At 40.5% G+C, this 20,190-nt stretch overlaps 1 protein-coding gene and 1 long non-coding RNA gene across 6 annotated transcripts in view; one reads left to right on the top strand and one right to left on the bottom strand.

Annotated features, from left to right (window-relative positions):
- Positions 1–9,764, bottom strand: part of LOC121824268 (uncharacterized) — a 56,348-nt gene extending 46,584 nt beyond the window's left edge. The window contains exon 1 of the long non-coding RNA XR_013046396.1: positions 8,806–9,764. This is a non-coding gene — a long non-coding RNA (uncharacterized LOC121824268). The remainder of the gene's footprint in view (positions 1–8,805) is intronic.
- Positions 1–20,190, top strand: part of Cpq (carboxypeptidase Q) — a 429,601-nt gene that overhangs the window by 336,591 nt on the left and 72,820 nt on the right. The window lies entirely within an intron of this gene.

Here is a 20,190-nt window from a genome sequence, read left to right as displayed (position 1 = left end):
GAATGAACTTGGACCCCATTCTTGGATTGTAAGATTTACCTACTATTTGGGGTAATATTTATATTACCTGTTATGGTTTCAGAGCAAGTGGAGTTCGACTTAATTGTTGGTTCAAACTTACTACATGTAAAAAAAAATCCTGATTTCTCTGCTCCATTACTAAACCAAATAATGCAATCACCTGGTTCTGAACACTGAGCCCAACCCTGGAGTTTGTTGTACGTCATTGTGATTGGCATAGCATCTTCTTTTTCTCCAGCTTTAAAGCCACAATGAAGGGCATTTGTTGTATCCACTCTGCTTAGCTGGCTGCCTCGAGGTTGACTATAAGACACAAATACTTTCTGCCTCAGTGCCTCCTTATGCTTAACCAGGTCATGATCTGATCTAGAAAGAACTGCAGCATATCCAGTGCATGAATTTCCTAAGGAAATCGGGTTGACATTCTAGGAAGCACAAATCTGAACCAGGGTGTCATGCCTTGAACTCAAAAGTGACCCATATGGGTCAGTGCATTTGGGACTAAATTACCCACTGCATGTACTTGGGCCTCACCAAGTTACAGTGTCAGCACTCTGCTTTGGAATCACCAGTGCTATTTTTATTTGACTGGAGTTGTCTTTTACACTTTATCATCTACACCACAGCCTCTGAAACTGTAGGTCACTACCCCATGTGGAGCAAAAGTGAGAGTCCAGCAAGGAAAGGTTTCTGAATGTGGAATGGCTAAAGATTAAACAAAATCAAGCAGGTTATGAGTCCATAGTTTCTGGAGCACTCAGAAATGCCAAGACTTTCTCTTTGGTTCTGAATGTGGAACATGTACACTGTACGCCAAAGGCCATCACAGAGGCAGCCAGAAATACCCCAGCTCACACTGGAGACTGTTACATGTTAGGAATAGCAGTGTTTCACACTGTACAAGGTTCTGCTCCCATAGGAACATGATGTGAAAAACAAAGACTTAACATTTTGCTACATTATTCCTCAACATGTAAGTATCAAATTAGTTAATCTTTGGATTATATTGTGTTAGAATGTTTGATTTTTAAATTTTGCTATTTGAGTTCCAAAAATCCTCATTAAATGAGATTTTCTCAGCTACTCACATTCCTGTGGAGACCAAACTGACATTAAATATCCTCCTTAAATTTTTGAAACAGGGTCTCACTCAGTGACCTCACTGTTTTGGTTGCACTGGTTCCCCTGTTCTCTGTGACAACACATGTAACACCTCTGGGGTTACATGTGTGCTCTGCAGGTGTCGGCTTCTACATGAGTACTGGGGATCCAGCTCAGGTCCTCATCAACTCTACTTACATGTATCTCCCTTCCCTCCTACCCAAAACAGCAACAACAAAGTTTCGCCTCCTCCTGTTTCTTTTCCTCCCCTTTTTCCTCCTCCATCTTTATTTTTGCTGTTTGTTTTGTCTTTGTTTTTTAAACAGGTTTTCCTATGGGGCCTAGTGTAGAACTTGTGATGCTCCTGTCTGAGTCTCTGGGTCTGTGCCTATAAGCATTGAGGATCCGATGGAAAAGGATCCTGGGAGCCAAGGAATACAACAGCCACTGTAAGGAGAGCAGCTTACAGCTCTGTTCCAGGGCAAGGTTTCCCCAGTGCAAGTGTAACAACTCTGCTCTGGCAGGGGAGGGGTCCTCCAATAAGGTCCTTACAGCTCTGCTCTCAGACCCCCGGAGTGTAACAACTCTTCTCAGTTAGGGAAAAGATTCCCCAGATCAAGTGTTACAATTCTGCTCTGCTCCCTTGGGCTCAGGGGAAAGTTGTCACTCAAGAGATTTATTGGGAAGGAAAAATCCAGGAGGGTGGGTGCCTCTAGGGTGAGAAGCAGCAGAGAACTGAACAGGGTACAGAGCTAGTGTAGGGTTTCTTGGGGATCGTGGTGGAGCTTTCCAGGGTGGCTTGGAATTGGTGGGGTTTTGTGATCTGATTCTGGGGCAAGCTCAGGGATTGGTGGGATTTCAAGCCCTTGTCATGGTTTCAAGTCAGGGGCAGGGTGTTTTTCCTTGGCCCTTTCGCAAGCACCCAATATTTTCTAAAGCAGGAACAGGATGCTTTATTCAGAGAGTAAATTTAGTTGCAATATTGTAAGATATAATTGAAAAGTATCTTTTTCAAAAGTTTACACACAGAGAAGGGGCCTTTAGAGAGATGAACACTGCAGTGTATCTTGGCCCTTAATTTGTAACCATATTCCAGATTCAGTTTTTGTTTTGTTTTGTTTTGTTTTTGTCTATATATTATTTTGGTTTTGAACCCAAATTATTATCATTGGAAGAGGGGGTAAATGTTCTTCCCAAGAGGTCAGAACTAGGCCTCCCATCAGTCTCCCATGCCCTCCTGGAAGTTGACTGTCCACTTCTGACCGTGGTGGTTTTACTTCAGAGAGTGGTCTGTCCAAAATGGCATGAGTGAGTGGAAAGAATAGAAACTGGCAGGGCAGCCTGGAAGTCAATGCTGGAGAGCTTCCGGGGGGGGAGGGGGGGGGGGAGGGTGCTACCCGAGGAGCAGCATCCAGAGCCACAAGCATTACTAAAAGAGGGTGACTGTGGTGGGCTGTGGTGGGGGAAGCTCAGCCAGGGAAACAGCAGAGGAATAACGGGGCTCATTGTGACCTTTGTCCTTCTCTCTGGAACTCTCCTAATGACCTTTCCAAAGGTCATCTCCCAAGTCCTGTGATACCTGTGGTGCATCTGACCAACTCTTCATTGTCTCTTGATAATGTTGACTGGAGCCCAGCTTTCTAACCTCCTTAGCAACACGGCCCCATCTGTAATTCCTGCTGCCTCACTTAGGATTTGTAACACACACACACACACACACACACACACACACACACACACACACACACACACAGCTGCAAAATTAGAACTTTATTCCCCGTTTTCTGTCAGAGGCCCTTCCTTCCACAGTCTGTTATGAGATGCTGGCCTGCTGTTAGCACCTCCTCATTCTAGAAGCTGGTGTTGCCCACAGCGACCAGCAGTTTGCGGACATTGGTTCTGGGTTCTTTTAAAGGAAAATTTCTCAAAACCAATTTCTAAAGAGCTTTTGTATCCATCACAGCCGAACATACATAAACAGCAATTCAAATTCACAGAGCTTAACGAGGCCTTTCTACAAAGGCAGAGAGTGGTTTCACAATCAGAGTGATTTTCAAATTAAACAGCATTTCTGTTACTAGTTAAGGACAGAGGTTTCATTTGCTCTAATGGATCCCTGTAGTTCATTTAATAAAACTCATCCACCGACTTAGGACAGTGTCTCAATGACAAAGGTCAGGCCACTCTCCAGGTATTAACTGTGGGCTGACAGAGTGTGTGGTATACCCCCCACACTCTATATAGTTGGATTATTTATTTCTCCTCCAATGCTCTAGAAAATACTTCATTATATCCTGCAGAGCCGAACGGGAAGCAATCAAGCTGTTTTGTCTTTTGAATTAGGAAAGGTCAAGGGATAAGAACTTAATAGTAGACAGAGGGAAAGTGCTTTGTGAAAATTGCCCATTTTTCCATGTAAGGGGACATAATGTGCTCCATTCATTCAATCAAAAACCCAGTAGTATAGATTATGTTCAGTGGGTAGGCTTAGAAATGAAAAGAAGCCATCCAAAATTCTGAAAGATTTTGTTTCCCAAACCTGTGAATCAAGTTCACAGCTCTCACAGAATGTCATCTGTGCCAACACTTTTGAATTCTCCTCATAAACTTTTTCTCACTGACAGTATTAGTGACTTGAGTACTGCCAGACTGTGTGATATAGTCCTGATTCCACACCTAAAGAAACAGAGGTTCAGTGAGGTAAGAAATGTACCCAAGGCTGAGAACCCAGCTCTCCTGTCTCCAGGCCTTAGCCACAATGACTTATCTGACTATTTACTTGATTACCAGTCATCCTAAATACAGTATCTATCAGCTTGTCATGGAGGGTTGCCTTGATGGAGTCAGTGATACCAGATAATCAGGACACAAATGTACTAGTCAAGAAGCTTCAAGGTATGTAGTTTAAAACACATGTAGCATAGACTCTGTTCTGCACAACTGGAGAGTAAAAGATCCAGGAACACTGGTCATGGATGTCCTGTTAATTCCTGACATATTGTTCTGGTGTGGTTTCTAGGTAGTTTAAAAACAAATGTGTGCATTTACTCATGACATTCTCTCCAAATCTGACTACAATAACTTTAAAAAAAAAAAAAACAGCAACACTTGGACTTTCTGTATAATTTCTTCTTAGTTTGGTGTATTCTACAAGTAAATATAGCTAAGCAAAAAATACAAAGTGAAAACATCCCAAACTCTTCTTTTTTGCCATAATAAATGTCAAAATCCTTGCACTATTTAAAAATCTGTCTTCAGATCAGAAATACCTCAGGATACCACCCTAGGACATTTCCCAATGTGTAGCCCTATAAGAAAAGTTACACAGGAGAAGATGCCAGTCGTGTGTGGATGTCTGTTTAGAGCTTGTGTGTATGTAGAGCTTAGGTAATCAACATATCAGCCTCTCCTCAATTTGGGTCCATTTCCTTCTCTTACTGTAATTTATGTGGAATGCCCAGTGTAGGACTATAGTAAGAAGGGCTCAGGTCTGAGCTGTTTTGTAAAATTCCAGAAGACATTTCATTGCATCAGTACTTTCTAACATCAGATATAGAGGACACCTCTGGCCAGGCCCACTTCATCTATTCATGCAGCTTAGAAAATCAGAGGAACAATAACAAATGAAGGGAGCTGTATGTCTCCTAAAGTTATTGTCTCCCATGTTACTGCCTTAGTAGTTCCAGTGTCAAAACAGCAGTGAGGGACAGGTCCACTGGAGACTGGGAGTGAGTTCAGAATTACAAAGGAGAAAAGAATCTGCACTTGCCAAAAATGCACCGGTGCTCACACTTCTGTAAAAGGTGGTTGTGATGAAGAGATGTCCCTCATGGCTAGTTCAGCCTGCCAAGGTCTAATACCACTGAAGGGAAGGCAATGAGAATGAGACGCATGATCACGAGCAGAACAATGCTCTGGCACCGGAAACACTAAGCTGATTGGCTTCCCAAGAATTTGGCAGGAAGGCTTTGGCCACCCATGTGATTTTTAATCTTCTCATCTTTGGAGTAATTATGGTAAAGTAGAACAGTGTGGGCCTCTATTTAAACATGCTTTTCTGAATCACCAACAAAGAATGGAGCAAATGAAGAGGAAGAAAGAATATTCACTTATACACAAAGCTGTTACCTTCAAGTCTTGATAATATACTTAATGCCTAATTATCCTGACATTCCTATTGAACAAAAATGTTGAAAATGCAAATATAATTTCTTAGCTAATTATTTGATTATATGGAAGTGGCACTTGTGAAGTAATAAATTCACAGTGTCTTTGTGAGAGCCAGATATTCTAGTCTTAATGTTGAAATTTTCAAATAAAATAAAGTACATTTTTCTCATGACTTTTCTGATTTGGTAAAAAGTATTCTTTATAGTTATATAAAAAACCATATCTTTCCAGCAGATATTTTACCATTCAGATAAGATAACTTATTACTGACAGGGGACCCAAGAATAATCCACCAGCATCTCTGATAAGCCGGTCTATACCTCTCTTCTACACATGGGTCTCACAGTTGCTTTTAAATGCCCATAAAAGAATCTCCTTTTACTTCTATTTAAATGAATTTTATTTTCTATATTCCAGTTATATATTCAAAGAAAAAGAATTGTAGGATGTTAGACATTATTCTCAAACTTAAAATTTAAGATAGCAGGCAAGAGAGAGGATACAGGAACACAGGAGGCTGGGCAGAGGCACCTGGTTCTCCAGCTCTGTATCTGTATCCATTGTGAGGTATGCAGTTAGTCTGAACACAGACTTCTCAGAAACCATAAAATAACAGGGTATCATCATCATCATCATCATCATTATTTAACCAACAATCCCTAACAATTCTGCCATTAGAATCAACCCATGTTTAAATACTTTGAATGTGGAGTCTGAAGATCATTATGAATCCCATTAGTCATAAGCATGGACAGCTCAGCAATAAGGATTTGTTTTGACAAAGTAATGAGAATGTTCCTTTGGAGTTGAAAGTCTGGTCACACGGCACACTGAATAACACTTCCCTGCTTCTTTATTTTGTCTAAGATTTTAAAAAACTTCTAGAAGGCACATTGAGGCTGAAGATGGCTCAACAATTAAGAGTACTTGCTACTCTCCCAAAGGACCAGAGTGTGGTTCCCAGCCTCCTACCCACTGGATGACAGTTGCCCATAACTCTAGCTCCAAGAACACCCTCTTCTGACTTCTACAGGCACTCATACACATGTGATATATACACACAGGCATACATACATGAGCATAAATTTTAAAAAACGCAAACCTCCAAAAGCTATACTTCTTCTGAAAGAGTGAGGGAAATTTGGACAGATTGTTCTACACCTGGGTGGAGATCCCGATGAAGCATGCTTGAGGACACTAGTCTTTACTCCCCTGCAGCAATCAGGGATCCATCCTAAAGAGCTGTTGCTTCCAATTATTCTCACTCACATAGGAAGATCAATCTTCTGTATGCATCAAGACTTTATCAAAAATGTAATGAATGATTAGGCACTCAGGCTTAAAGTTCAATGGTCTATGTTGACAGAAGAACAAATAACTAAAATGAAGGGTGAATGAATCCCCCAGTGAGGAAGTCTGTATGTGAATAGACAGTATAAGGACCACTCATGGCACAGTTTGTTTTCTTGCCTTGAGTTTGGCTGGCTTCCTGTGGAATGCAAGACACATTCCAGATCCCAAAATGTTAAAACTGGTGGGAAATGTTTATCTTATAATCAAAGCAGTCCAGGGCATGCTTGTTGGGTTTTGTAGTAGAAAGAATGAAAGATGCAAACTATCAGAAAAATAATATTTTCTTTCCTTTTTCTCTTTTAAGAAAATCATTTAAATCGCCTTTTCCTCCCCAATTTCCTGGATAGTCTAGTCTCTAACCATTATCCTGTCATAATTGTTTCCTTTTCCTCTCAAAGGCATCCTGCCTGGGATATGATTTAATATTCTACTTATGAGTCACTCCTGTTGATAGCAATCACAAGTCTCAATAGAACAAAGTAATCATCTGATATACTTTTGAATACATGCAATACATCTATAGTCTTCAGAGCCTTCTTAAAGAGTCGCCCTTTGCTGATGTTGGCATGAGCCTAAGAGGGATCAGGTAGCTGACAAAGTCATTCATTAATTATAGAACAGAAACAGGACCCATACTCACAGTGTCCAGGGCAGAGTAACAAGTGAGGGTAACAAGATTTAAAATGGGGACAGTTATCTTTATCATTAATAAAACTGCCATTCAGCCTCTAGAGAACTGTGGCTGCTGCATGTGCCCTGAACAACTTTAAAAGTAAATATATTAAGTAAAAAGCATGGTGCTGTAAGGACACGATCATTATTAAAAATCAGTTATCTATGTTTTTAAACTGATTTTCAATCATTTTATGTATGATATTTACAATTTATTAAGTAATAACTTTTAACTATGATTCCATTGTTGCCATCATTTCAATGTGATGAACATAGGTTATTTTGGGATTATTTTGTGCAGGATATCTGACATGACATGAACATATCTGGTATCCTTTGCTGACAAAGTGACAGGTTTCTGTTGTGGTTTGCTGCTAATCTCCATAATCTAAAGAAATTCGAGAGGCCATTATTTTGGGAGAGTTGGGGTTTGTGTGTGGGAGGGTTTGTGGGGAGGAATGGAAAGGGGAAAATGGTGTAATTGTATTATAATCTCGACAAATTACATTAAAGAGTCTAAATTTCTGTTGCAGGCTTGGAAAAATAAATAAGTAATTGTTTCCTTTTTAAGTTCCCAGACCTGCTCCAGTCAACGGATTCCCAAGCACACCCCAGTTTAAGAACTCCTGCCTTAATAAACCTGCAAAATAACTAGGAATACCCCATTTTACAAACAAGAAAACAGAGGCCAGAATAGTTCAGTGACTGGCCAGGAAGTCCATCAAATGTCGTGGAGCCTTCATCTCTTCATGTCTCCGCTTGCAGTTACTAGGGGTGTGAGGAGTGCAGTCTCCACTCTGCCCTGGGGCCAGCCACCTCTTAGGGTGGTCATCTGCACACCTAGCCTGGTCACCTGCCGCCTTCAAGCACCAGGGACACCAGAGGTGGAAAGAGGGCTGTGGGCTGCCTGGCTCTGTGGTTCCCCTCACCTTGGGCTTTTCTGTGACGAGACTCCTAAGTGCTCCTCAGGTGGCTCCTCAGAGTGGCCATTATTTCTAGCACATTTGAAGCTATTTTCTTCCTTAGCTGCTTTCTCTTCCTCCCTCTGATGATTGCTGTTTCTGTTTATTACTGTTCTCAGAGGACGGAAATTGTCTCTCCTCACCCCCCTTAGCTCATTGCAGGCGCCTATTTGGATCTCTCCCTGTGATCACTATAATTCCTTAGCCTCCTTTTATCTAAAATATACCTATTAAGTTATCTTAACTCTTTTCAAAGTCAAATTGCCTCATCTGTTTATTATTTCCCTTCATTTTGCCTGACTACTTTAAAGCTCGGGGACTATGAAAAGCGATTGGTAAAGCTCTCGGTGGCCCCAAGATGCATTTATTGGTTCCTGTGATTGAGTCTTGCTGATTATGCTGAGTGTTATTAGCCTCATGTTCTACCAGCTTTAACATAACAAACCTTAAGGTTTTAAAAATGTATTTTTAATATTTTTGAATTCCATTTAAATTTTCACTTGGCAGTTAGTTTCCTGTTGCTTACCTCCCTCCCTCCTGTGGTTGGCCGTTTCCTTCAAGTAGACAAACATATGGAGACTCCCAGCTCCGACAGTGAAGGGAAGACAGGCTCTGCCGAGGATGCATTCACCCCAGCTCTGCCTGAAAGGAGACAGTAAGCATGCTCAGCCTCCAAGTGAAGTTACCTTCCCTTATAAAAGGACAGTACAAATTTCACCTGTACTCCCCTAACTTATGGCCATTGTTTGTAAAACTGACCCCATGCTAGACAGCCTACTGGAAAGTGCTTTTATGTAATAATTTCTTAAATTATTTTTATTCTAAGAAAATATTAATTCCTTCCCACACAATAGCAAGTGAGTTCTCATGTGCCTTTGACTTTTTTTTTATACACAAAGTGACATCTTTTAAAACTCTAACAAGGCTGTTGACAGTGTCTCAGAACACAGGACATTTTTATCACCCACATAGCCCCTCATGTTGGCCTTTTGTAGCCATCACCACTTCCCTCCCTCTCTCTTTCTATTCTTTTTATTTTATTTTTTGAACTTATTTCTGTCTGAAACATAAAATTATACTTATGAAGAGGTAAGGTGAATGCTTTGATACACATATGAGCAGCACACTGTTTAGATGTAGTAAAGTCCTGTCTCATCAAACACATCATTCCTTTAGTGTGAGGACCGTCCAAGTTCTTTCTTGTAATCTTGCCTGAGAGCACCTGCTAGAGTAGCTCACCAGATCTTCCTATTCTAGCTAACTGTAGCTGAGCACCCACTGGTCACCCTTCCCAATGCTCTCTCCTCGGCCCTCCCATCCTACAGAAGTCACATTTTTACTCTCACCTTCTGTGAGTGGAAGGATTGGTTTTTAGCATTTATACTCTATCAAACCTTACATATTTTAAGATCTTTATAAAATGCATACTACATCTTGAGAACCGTCAGAGGAAAAGACAGACTGAAAGATTGAGGAGTGGTCATTGTCACCACCACAGTGACCCGATGTAGGTCTTGGTTTTGTGCTCATGAGAGCTAGGCTTATCTGTGTGACTATATCCACATACATGTACACAAATATATATATATATATATATATATATATATATATATATATATATATATATATATATATACACATATACACACAAAACATGCATGCATGAGTGTATCTATTCTTTCTCTCAGTGCATGCTCTCTCAAGCTTCCTAAGTGCCACATACTATTTTAAACTTTATCCTCCTCTTGGTTCCAGTCAAGTAAAGACTGATAATAAATTGGTTAGATAATTAAGAGACCACACAGACAAGGATGAGTACTGAAGAGAAGAGTAAGACAAAACGGAGAGAGCAGTATCAGAGAATGCTTAACCTTTGACAGAGAGGCGTGAAGAAGAGTTTGCAGATACTGAGAGGCCGTGAGAGGGGTGCTGTGGAGGACCATGCTTGGCACTCAATGAACAAGGGGGGTGGAAATGTGTTTAAAGTGGAGCAGAGGAAAGGAAAAAGCAGGGAGGAAGGTCACTAATAAAGAGCAGCTGGGTCTAGTCAGGCCTCCTGGGCCACTTCTCTGAGTTAGATTCAAACTGTTGGAGATGCGTGAGCAGAGTAGACTCATAATCTGCACGAACAAATGGTCAGATGATGACTTTGCTGCTGGGCTGAGAGCAGAGTTCAGGGATCCAGGATTGAAGCACTGTCACCCAAGACAATTGACCCCTAAAAACTATCAGATGGACCAGCTTGTCCCATCTTACAGGCCAACCAGTTCTCTTGGTTAGGGATAATCTTGTAGATAACTTGCTTGTTCTCTTTTGAAGTGTCCATTCAATACTTTATAGACAATCTGAGGCTTCTGGAATCATAAACCAAGTAACTAGCAGCACTTTCCTCAGATTTTTTCCTAATCATGACATTCCTCCATTCTTTGGCCAAAGAAGCCCAAGAATCAAAAACTATTTTAGGAATTTCAACACATTCAGAGTCCACACATGTGTTCAACAGAAAGGGGTGACCCCACTTAAACAGAATTATAAGACTGACTCCTTAATTTATTTAATGTTAAAATTCTACCTTACCCACCCTGCCAGTTTCTATCCAAACACACATATCTTCTCTGAGTAGTACTGTGAGATGTCCACTCATTCAAAACCTTGTTATTGAGCACACATGTTCTTGGTGCTGTTACAGACTCAGTGGAATATTATAACAGAACCTATGTGTGTCTAAATACTGAAAACTTGCTTATTTAATTGAGTGTCCAGCATTTTATCCAGCAACAGTGGCCAGTAGGTTGTCGTCATCTGGCCACTTGGCTAGGCTGGGTAGTCAGAGGTAGCTTCACTTACGTGTATGGAAACTGCAGTCAGCTGTCAACTGGGCTGTTCTTCCCTGGTGGTTTCTCACCCTAAGGCAGTTTTTGTATGTGTCTGACATAGGACTGCACAAGATGAAGCCTTCATGTGGTGAACTTTCTATTATCACACAAAAAGTGTTCAAGTCTGGTTGTCTGCTGCCATATGTGCTCACTTTCACCAGCATTGCTTATTAGAAAAAATCAGAGGACCTGCCTGGATAAAAACCTGGCAAGAATATCACAAAGGGTATATATACAAGGGGAGGAAGTAGGTCATAATAAAAAGGGGATCTTACTGCAGACACAAAGGACAAAAATAAGGCTGAATAAGAGAGCTAAAGACAACTACCAGGAGCAAGGGAGGAAGTCTTATTCCACATGAGATAGTCAGGAAGGAACTGTCTAAGAAGATTACATTTTAGCAGAGCCTTAAAGGAAACTGGAGGGAGCGTGAGAGAGTCAGAACTCAGAGAGTGCCCTAGTGCAAGTTGTAAGGAACTGGAGGTGACTGGCAGGAGAAGGGCTGGTGGGGATGGTGGCTAAGTGGGTATGAGAACAATGGAAGGTCAGTTCTGACCAGGAATTTACACATGCTTTTCACGCTGAGATGAAAGCCGCATGGAGAGTCTGAGGAGACTAGATTCATGAACATGATTACTGTGCAGAGAACAGGCTGCCAAATGGAGAGATGGAAAGACAATCTGGACACTAGCACGGCACTCCTTTTGGAGAGTGAGGTCCAAGTTGCTGGCATCCAGATGGATGTTGAAAGTGGGAGCAACCAGATTAGTGGATTCGTTGCATTTGGAAGGTAAAACCCACATGGTGTCGAGAATGACTATCAATATTTTAAGACTCAATGACCTCAGTACTTTTGCTGTTTAGTAAGTCATTCCTCCTTAGAGGTCAGAAGACCAAAGAAGGAAGAAGCAATGTAATGGCAGAGGTAGGCAGAGAAAAGGCAATGTGATTGGACTATGACACAAAGAATGTAGATAGCCTCTGGTATTGTTGGAGGTTTTTGCTTTTTTGTGTGGGGCCTGCTACCCTGCTCCCAAATAAATCACATGCAGAGGTTTATTGTTACTTATGAATGCCCAGCCTTCGCTTGGCTTAGTTTCTAGCCAGCTTTCCTTATCTTAAATTATCCTGTCTGCCTTTTGCTTCTGGGCTTTTCAAGTTCTCTTACTTCTTTCTATAAATCTTATTCGTACTCCATAACTTACTGTGTAGCTAAGTGGCTGACCCCTGGAGTCGTCCTCCTTCTCTGGCTCCAAGATTTTAGCTCTCCCCTCCCAGTTTTCTCCTTCCATATATGCTTTCTTCCTGCCAGCCCCACCTAGGCTTTCTCTTGCCTTGCTATTGGCCATTCAGTTCTTTATTAGACCACTAGGTGTTTTACACTGGCACAATGTAACACAGTTTCACAGAGTTAAACAAATGCAACGTGAACAAAAGTAACACACCTTAAAATATTCTAGTACACTCTGGGGTCTAGAAAATAAAGAAAAAGGATTCTCAGAGGCTCCAGAAGGAGCCCATAAGCCCTACCAGCATCTTGCCTTTAGCCCTGCAAAAGTCACTTTGTAACAATGAGAACATATTTCTTTGTTTCATGTTATTAGACTGTAGTGATTTGTTACATTAGCATAGGAAACTAACACATGAATAGCTGTTTAATATGAATGTGAAATTCAGGAGAAAGATACAGGGATATGAACTTGGACTTCATCACAAAATAAAATCATTTAAACCCAGTTGTGATTTCCAGCAGGGTGTAAACTGGGGGAAAACAAGGTGTTTTAATACTGTTTCTGACCACTCAATACCCAGAGGCTAAAGAGCTGAGAAAAGCAATTAAAAACTGAGAAGGAGCACCAGTAAGACATAAAAAGAGTGGACAGTTTCAGATCCCAGAAGCCAAGGGAAGGCAGTGTTTCCAGGCGAAGCCAAGTGTCATTCAATCAGTATCTGTGATTTAATGGTCACTTGTGATCTCAGCGCTGGAATGTTATGCTAGCACCTATAAAATTTTGGGAAAGATATTTGATATTTGAGGGCGTACTTTCTGTAGAACATACTTGCCTTATGCTTTTAGACTTTGCCATACCTGCTCTGGTAAAGTGGCATATCTCAGTGGCAATATTTGAATACAAAGCTTAGTGCCCCTTCATTCATTTCTTCCTTTGTCAAATACTTCAAGGTTCCTCTTGGCTGGGTCCTGGGGATATACTGTAAACAAGCATGATTCTCATTGCATGAGAACTTCCAGAATAGTGACTTTTTCTTAGGATTAACATCAGCTCTTTTACTGAAGTTTTATCCAGGCTTTCCTGTAGTTTCTTTCTGGCTTTGACACATGTTCATAAAAAGCCTCACATTTAGTATGGCAACCAGTTAGTATCTGCTGGCAATCTCTGCCCCATGCAGTGCTATCCAGGTCTTTGTAAATGATTTTTACATATGATCTACTGTTAAAACGAAGACATTGCTGTAAAAGAAATGGGGCCCCACTAATAATCATACTGAGGTAGGCATGAAAACTAAATCTGCCCAGGACTAATAGGGATGCATGGCCACCCACACCTCAGCTTCTTCCCAATCGCTATTGAATAAACTCATTTTTCTCGCTGAATAAACATCTTTATTAAAATAAGACTTAATATTTTGTCTTTTACTTTAGTTAATGACCAATATAGAGGAAAAGATGTTATAAAAATTAAAGGTTTCTGCATCTTTTAAAAATGTCCTTGGAGACTTCCATTATTTTATTCAGTATCCATCATTATAAAGACACTCAAAATAATTCCCCACAGACATGAATCCTTCAAAAATTACTGTTGAGTTTTTCTTTTCCCAATTCTGAGGATTAAGCCTGGGCCGTTGGTCACTGAGACAAGTGTTCTATCACTGAACAATATACTCAGGCCTCTTTCTACTTTTAAAAAATCTACTTTTATTTTTATTGATGCATATATGCACACACATTTCATATGTAACCACAGAGCCCTGAAGAGAGTTTTGGATTCCTGGAGCTAGGTACAGGTATTGTGAGCTGCCTTTGAGTTTTGGGAACCAAATTGATCCTCTGAGGAGCAGCCAGTGCTCTTAACCTCTAAGCCATCTCTCCATTCCCTGATGTCTATTTTTACTGAGGCAAGTTGGCCTCGAACTTGCAAGGCTCCTCATTCAGCCTAAGTAGCTGGGGTTACAAACATGCATAAGAGGCCCCAAGAGCAGCTATTTCAAGGATCTAGAGGTTTGCTTTCTTTTCCAAGATAATGGAAGCTCAGTAGAGCATCACTGTCTTCCCTCTTACATCAGCAGCCACAGCTAGAGCTATACAGTGTCCTCAGCTTGCCAGTGGAGTCCTGTCTACAATTCCCCAGTTGTACCTCTCCCCACCAGTGTTTATTGAGCTGCTCATACATGCTGTTATTAAAGTGGAAATGCAGCACAGATATGCACAGCTTTGTCCCTTGCCTCTTTTAGGCTCTTGAGCATTTCCTGACTCTTTTAATCTGGCCTTGGGAATTTTACTTATAGGAGGCCTTGAATTTTTATAGGAGCAAAACAAGGAGAAAACATAAATGGAATGAAGTGCAACAGGCCAGCATATTAGACAGGGCTGTGGTGTGCTTGTCATGAAAGGCTTGGAAAGAAGTGAGTCATGAGCTCACTGAGTGAACCAAGATTCCTGAAGCTTCTATTAGGCTTTCACTTTTTTTCAAGAAGCTTCAGACCCACTACCGTGCTTTTAAAAGTGGAAAAGGAAAAGCATGCTTAAAAAAATAATTCTTATTAAAGCTATGTTTCAGATCCTCACTAGTATTAGTAAAGTATTTGAGCAAATAAAGCATATGGGAATATTGTCATAACCGAGAAGTGTTGAAGTGCTGTCTGTTTTCCTAGAGGGAAATCTCATGAGTTAGGTTGCAATGGCTTTGGACTGTGCTAGTTCTTGAGTATAAAACAGTCTATTTTTTCAAGACAAAAAATATGATTATTATCATGGTTATTCTTGGTTGTTAACTTGATTACATTTGAAATTAACTAAAATCCAAATGATTGAGAACACCTGTGAGAGTTTTTTTTTTTCTTAAATTATTTGACATGGGAAGACCCACTTGTAATCTGTATCTTTGAAGTGTGAAGACCCACTTCTAATCCAGACCTTCAAGGTGGTAAGACCCACCTTTAACCTGTACCACACCTTCTGCTGGCACCCTATGTAAGGACATGGGAGAAAGAAGCCCTCTCTTTGCCTGCTTGCTCTCAACTCACCTAGCAAGACCGTCCCTTCACTGGCATTAGAGCCTACTTCTTCAGCATTCTGGTGTAGAATGAAGACCATCTAGCCTCATGGACTAAACAACCGGATTCTTGGGCCTTCCATTCATAGGCAATCATTAAAGAGTTAGCTGAACCACAGCCTGTAAGCCATTCTAATAAATAACATATATATATATATATATATATATATATATATATATATATATATATGTGTGTGTGTGTGTGTGTGTGTGTGTATAACACATATATATTTATATATGTATATTCATACACACATATACACACATACATAGGGAGATTCATTCTATCAGTTCTGTTCCTCTAGAGAACCTTTATTAATACAATGATAGTATTTTTTTTTAAATGACGTGTCTGGCTATAAGATAATGAATCCAGCTATCAGCCATAATCTCAGAGACATTTAAAGAGGCTGATGTAGGCTTCCCAACCAACAGCAGGACAAGAGAAGTTGCCCAGAAAACACTTTGCTGTTAGGTACACGAGCCTCATCAAACACAGAGCTGTGCCTGTTTCTTCCCTTAAAGATCCTGGTATCAAGGAAGGGTGTCAATGGAAGGAAGTGCTTCTCTCATTGAGGATTCAGTTCTGACTTTTGAACCTACAGAAGGAGAAGAGTTGTAGGGACAAGTAGAGACTGACAGGGTAATGGGGCAGGAGGAGATTGAAAGAAATGGAAGGTGAGAAAGCTGGTCTTAGAAAGCTGCTGTATAGGACATTTCTATAGCTCCATATGGAAATGAATATGAAGCCAGTGACATGAAGAACTGGGCCAATGTATGGCACAGCGAAAATCAAAATACTACTGTGAGATCTTGAGTCCCATGACTTTCATTAATTATGTTGTTACATCAATAATAAAACTATAGACTTTAGTGGAAGACATTAATGTGACATATAGCCCCCTTTAAGCCAATTGATCAAATACCCTAGATATTTCATTATTTTTCAAATAGCAGAATGAATATAGTGCTATTTCTTATGTAATTAAAATATATCTTTTAGCTGATGTTCATTCAATATTTTTAGCCTGCTGACTCATTATAGTTGCCATAGTGACATTTATGGAGCAGTAATATGTTGTAATACATTTAAGGGCTATCAATGGACTTTGACTAGCACAAGAAGAGAATTCACTGAAACCCAAAGTGCTTCAAATGACATTGTAAAAATGGGACAAGGATTGTCCCACAGTAGAATACCTCTGCGTGCACACACTGAGTGATAGGTATGGGCTTCAGGGAGCTGTTCACTCTGCTCCTGTCTCCAGCACAATGGAGGCTAAACTGCAATAGGTACCTGCAATTTTAGTACTAATGTAACTTACCCAAGGCTGCCCATTTCCCCAGGCTTCAGCTAGTTTAGCTGTCAAGTGAAAATAATGTATGGCACTCGACCTTGTCATCATTCTTTTCCTACCTCTCCCCTGGGTACCCACGGCTGTTCAGAATCAAATGCTGGAGACTGTCAGAAATACAAAGTTTGAACTCCAGGATGGACCTGACCAGAAAGCAAATCCTGTTTTTGACTTCATATGGTAAGAGATGTTTCTCTGCTCAGCCTCCAGTCAGGACTGGGTTTGGCCTGAAGCTCTATAAAGAGCCGACGCCTGCCATCCTGGGGTGAGGGTCCCTGCAGAAGATGAACGATTGCAGCCACCCAGCACACATGAGATGGTTTGCTTTCAGAATTTCCTTTGAGCTTACCACCTGACCAAACAGTGCTGCCACCACCATCGTCTGTGAACCATTAACAGGCAGAAAGTGGTGTGGGGCCAACTGCCCCGTGTCGGTACAGACTCTCTCTTCTTTGAAGATTAAAGTGAGGACACTACACTACTAATTCAAACAATCGTGAGGTTCCTTTCCTTTCATTTGATTTGAGTATTTCACTGTCACTTTAAATTAAAAAAAAAAAAGACATGTTGAGAAATGTGAGGAATGGGCATATTTTCTCATGATTTTCTGGTGAATTATTTTCTCTATATTAAGAGAAAGTTAAAAAGTTTTAAAAAACTGAAATTACTTTTAGGGAGAAAAGGAGAAGTTATGGAACATGGGTCCATATTTTTTAAAAAAATAATCACCTGGAATTTTATAAAAGCAAAGAATACACACATTATCCTTGTGTTTATATTACAAAGCAAGCAATTTAAAACATTCAATACATATTTTCAGAAGTGTCCTTCTTTTAAATCTTGCATTGCAGCCAAAGAATGCTAATGGTTACCAAATTGCTTTTGGCTGAGTTGCTTAACCCTTAAGAAAAAGAAAAAGAATAAAGGGGGAAAAGAAGTGTGGCAGGATGTGATTGCAGCATATGATAGCTGTGAACCCCCAACCCTGAGCAGATGGTAACTGATCTGAGAATTGCAGTAGGAGGTCACAGAGAGCATTCTTCTGCTTTGGGTTAAGTACATTATGTGGCAATGAGGGATTGTTTCCATGGCTCCTAATGGACAGCCACCAGCTTTGCTAAGAGAGAAGTGAGGTTACAGATTACATCCTGACTTATCCTTGAGCTGTTTAGACTCTTCCTCTGTGCGTCCCAGTTGCTGTTATTTTTTTTTTCCAGAGTTGGTCATCTTAGCAACCAAGCATTTTGTCTCAAGAAGTAGGCTTTTCTCCATGCTCTGCAAACAAGCAATGGGATATCTTGCTGTGTGCACTGAGAAGGGGTGACATGGAGCATGGCTGTCCTCCTGTCACTAACAGTGATCAGCTTTCCCTACCTACACTGAGCTGCTCATGCTGAGTAATCTGGATGTTTGTGAGCACACAATCCTGAGTGGTTCATTCCAGTTCCTTTGTAAAGAGTGGTGTCCCAAAGCTTAGATAATGACTCCATAACTGGATAAGTGGTGTCACGTATGGTGGATTGCTTGTTTTCTTGTTTCTTTATAGGAAACATATGGCAATGTTTATACAAGAGTAGAAAACAATAGCACCCTGCTATCAAGTTAGCAGCAGCTAATGGAACCATATATGGATGGAAATCAAGCATCTCTATCTACACCAGGGACTCTGGTTTGCTGGTGTCTGTACACATCCTGTTTTATTTGGTTTGAAGGGAAGTTTTATTGTTTTAGGCTTTGATTCCTAATTGGAAGGAAATTATGTAGCAAGATGTTTTATTTGTGTTTTCACTCCTCTCTGTGCTTATTTAAATTACTTTATTAGCAGAAATAATAAATTCTGAGTATACTGAATTGTGATTGTATAAAAATTAAAATATATTCATTTGTTTGACTGTACTCTTTGTATCTCTGACTGAAAGACCTGTGGCTTGAAAATTAGAAGTGGCCATCTGGAGATGGGACACAAAGTGATGAAAGGCAGAACTGGGCTGTATTCGTACCACACACTTTTCTCTATGGCTAGCCAGGTAACTTTGAGGAAGTTTGGTAAGCTGACTCAGCCTCAGAGGCTTGTATGCACTTGTACGAAAACTATACTAGCTTATCTTAGCAGCCCATGGGATGAGTGGTAAAGCATTCCCTACAAAGCCTGGCTTGGAGGAAGTGCTGCACACCTATTTCCTTTCATCATAATCAGTGAACAGGACACGTTACCCTGGCACCATCCTTGACAATCTGAGTTGCTCAATACTAAAAAGAGAAAAACCAGTAAAACCAGTGATGTTGCTGTTTATCAAATGTCCCATATACCTAGGTCCAAACTGCAGCTTCTCCAGTCTCTATGGACTAGGTGTGATTTACCATCCCCATTTCATGGAAGAATAAACTGGGAGTTTACATCAAAAGGAAAGGCACACAGCTAAAGATTGTTAAGCATGGGGATCCAACTCAGACTGGATAATTCCAAAGCCTAGGCTCTTCATCTCTCCTCGTCACAACTCGTGCATCTCTAGAAGCTCCTTTGTTTACAGTATGTTTTGAGCACCCCATCCATCCTGCCATTGCACAGTGACAGTGCAAAGTCCCTGTCTCTGGGATTTCTACTCTTTCGCAATTCAAGAAACTGAGAAAGCACTTAGGAGATGTGTTAGAAGCCCTGGTAAGTTAGATTCATGCAACCACTTTTACTTTGGTTTTAAAAAGGCTACAAGTTCATACTCAAACTTAGGTAAAAGCATTTGTCACATCCTGAAGACAGAGAAGGCAAGGTTCAAGGTGTGTTGACATAAGGAGAGATGGGGTGACTAGTCATTCTCCTTGGTAGTCAGGAGTGCCAGTTGCTGTATAAGGAATAAAATATAATGATCCCACACTTCTCTTCAGTGTCAGGTATGGCCACTAAACTGCCAACTAGCTCCACTTTTAACCTAAGCAGCATGTAGTTAAGAGTGTTTCACCTGCCTTTATTGTTGAAAACACAGCATCTGTCTGCAACTTGGGATCCTTCACATATAAGATTGCCCAATTATATCTTCATTTACAAGATATATTATAGTTTTACTTTTCTCCTTCCTACAGTGTTTGGAGTAGAGGTAGAACAGAGGAAAATATTAAGAATGCCAGATTACACATCTATCTGCTGACCTTGCATCAATATTCAGTTATATGAGCCCTTCATATAGGGTATAAGTATGAATATGCTGCACATTAGTAATTCAAATGATGGCATCAATTGGCAGTAGCTACAGCTGAGAGCAAAGATAGCTGCAGTTATTATAACTACCTTGGACCTTTCACTGAAAATTAAATGAAGACACAGCTATGAGTAGGATCCTGCTTAGTTAACCTCATTTTTTAAAAAACAGTATTACTTGTTTTAGAATTGTGT

This window comes from Peromyscus maniculatus, chromosome 20 (assembly GCF_049852395.1).
Source record: "Peromyscus maniculatus bairdii isolate BWxNUB_F1_BW_parent chromosome 20, HU_Pman_BW_mat_3.1, whole genome shotgun sequence".
NCBI lineage: Eukaryota > Metazoa > Chordata > Mammalia > Rodentia > Cricetidae > Peromyscus > Peromyscus maniculatus.
The sequence above is the reverse complement of the archived record's forward strand: the minus strand, read 5'-3'. Positions and strand labels throughout refer to the sequence as shown.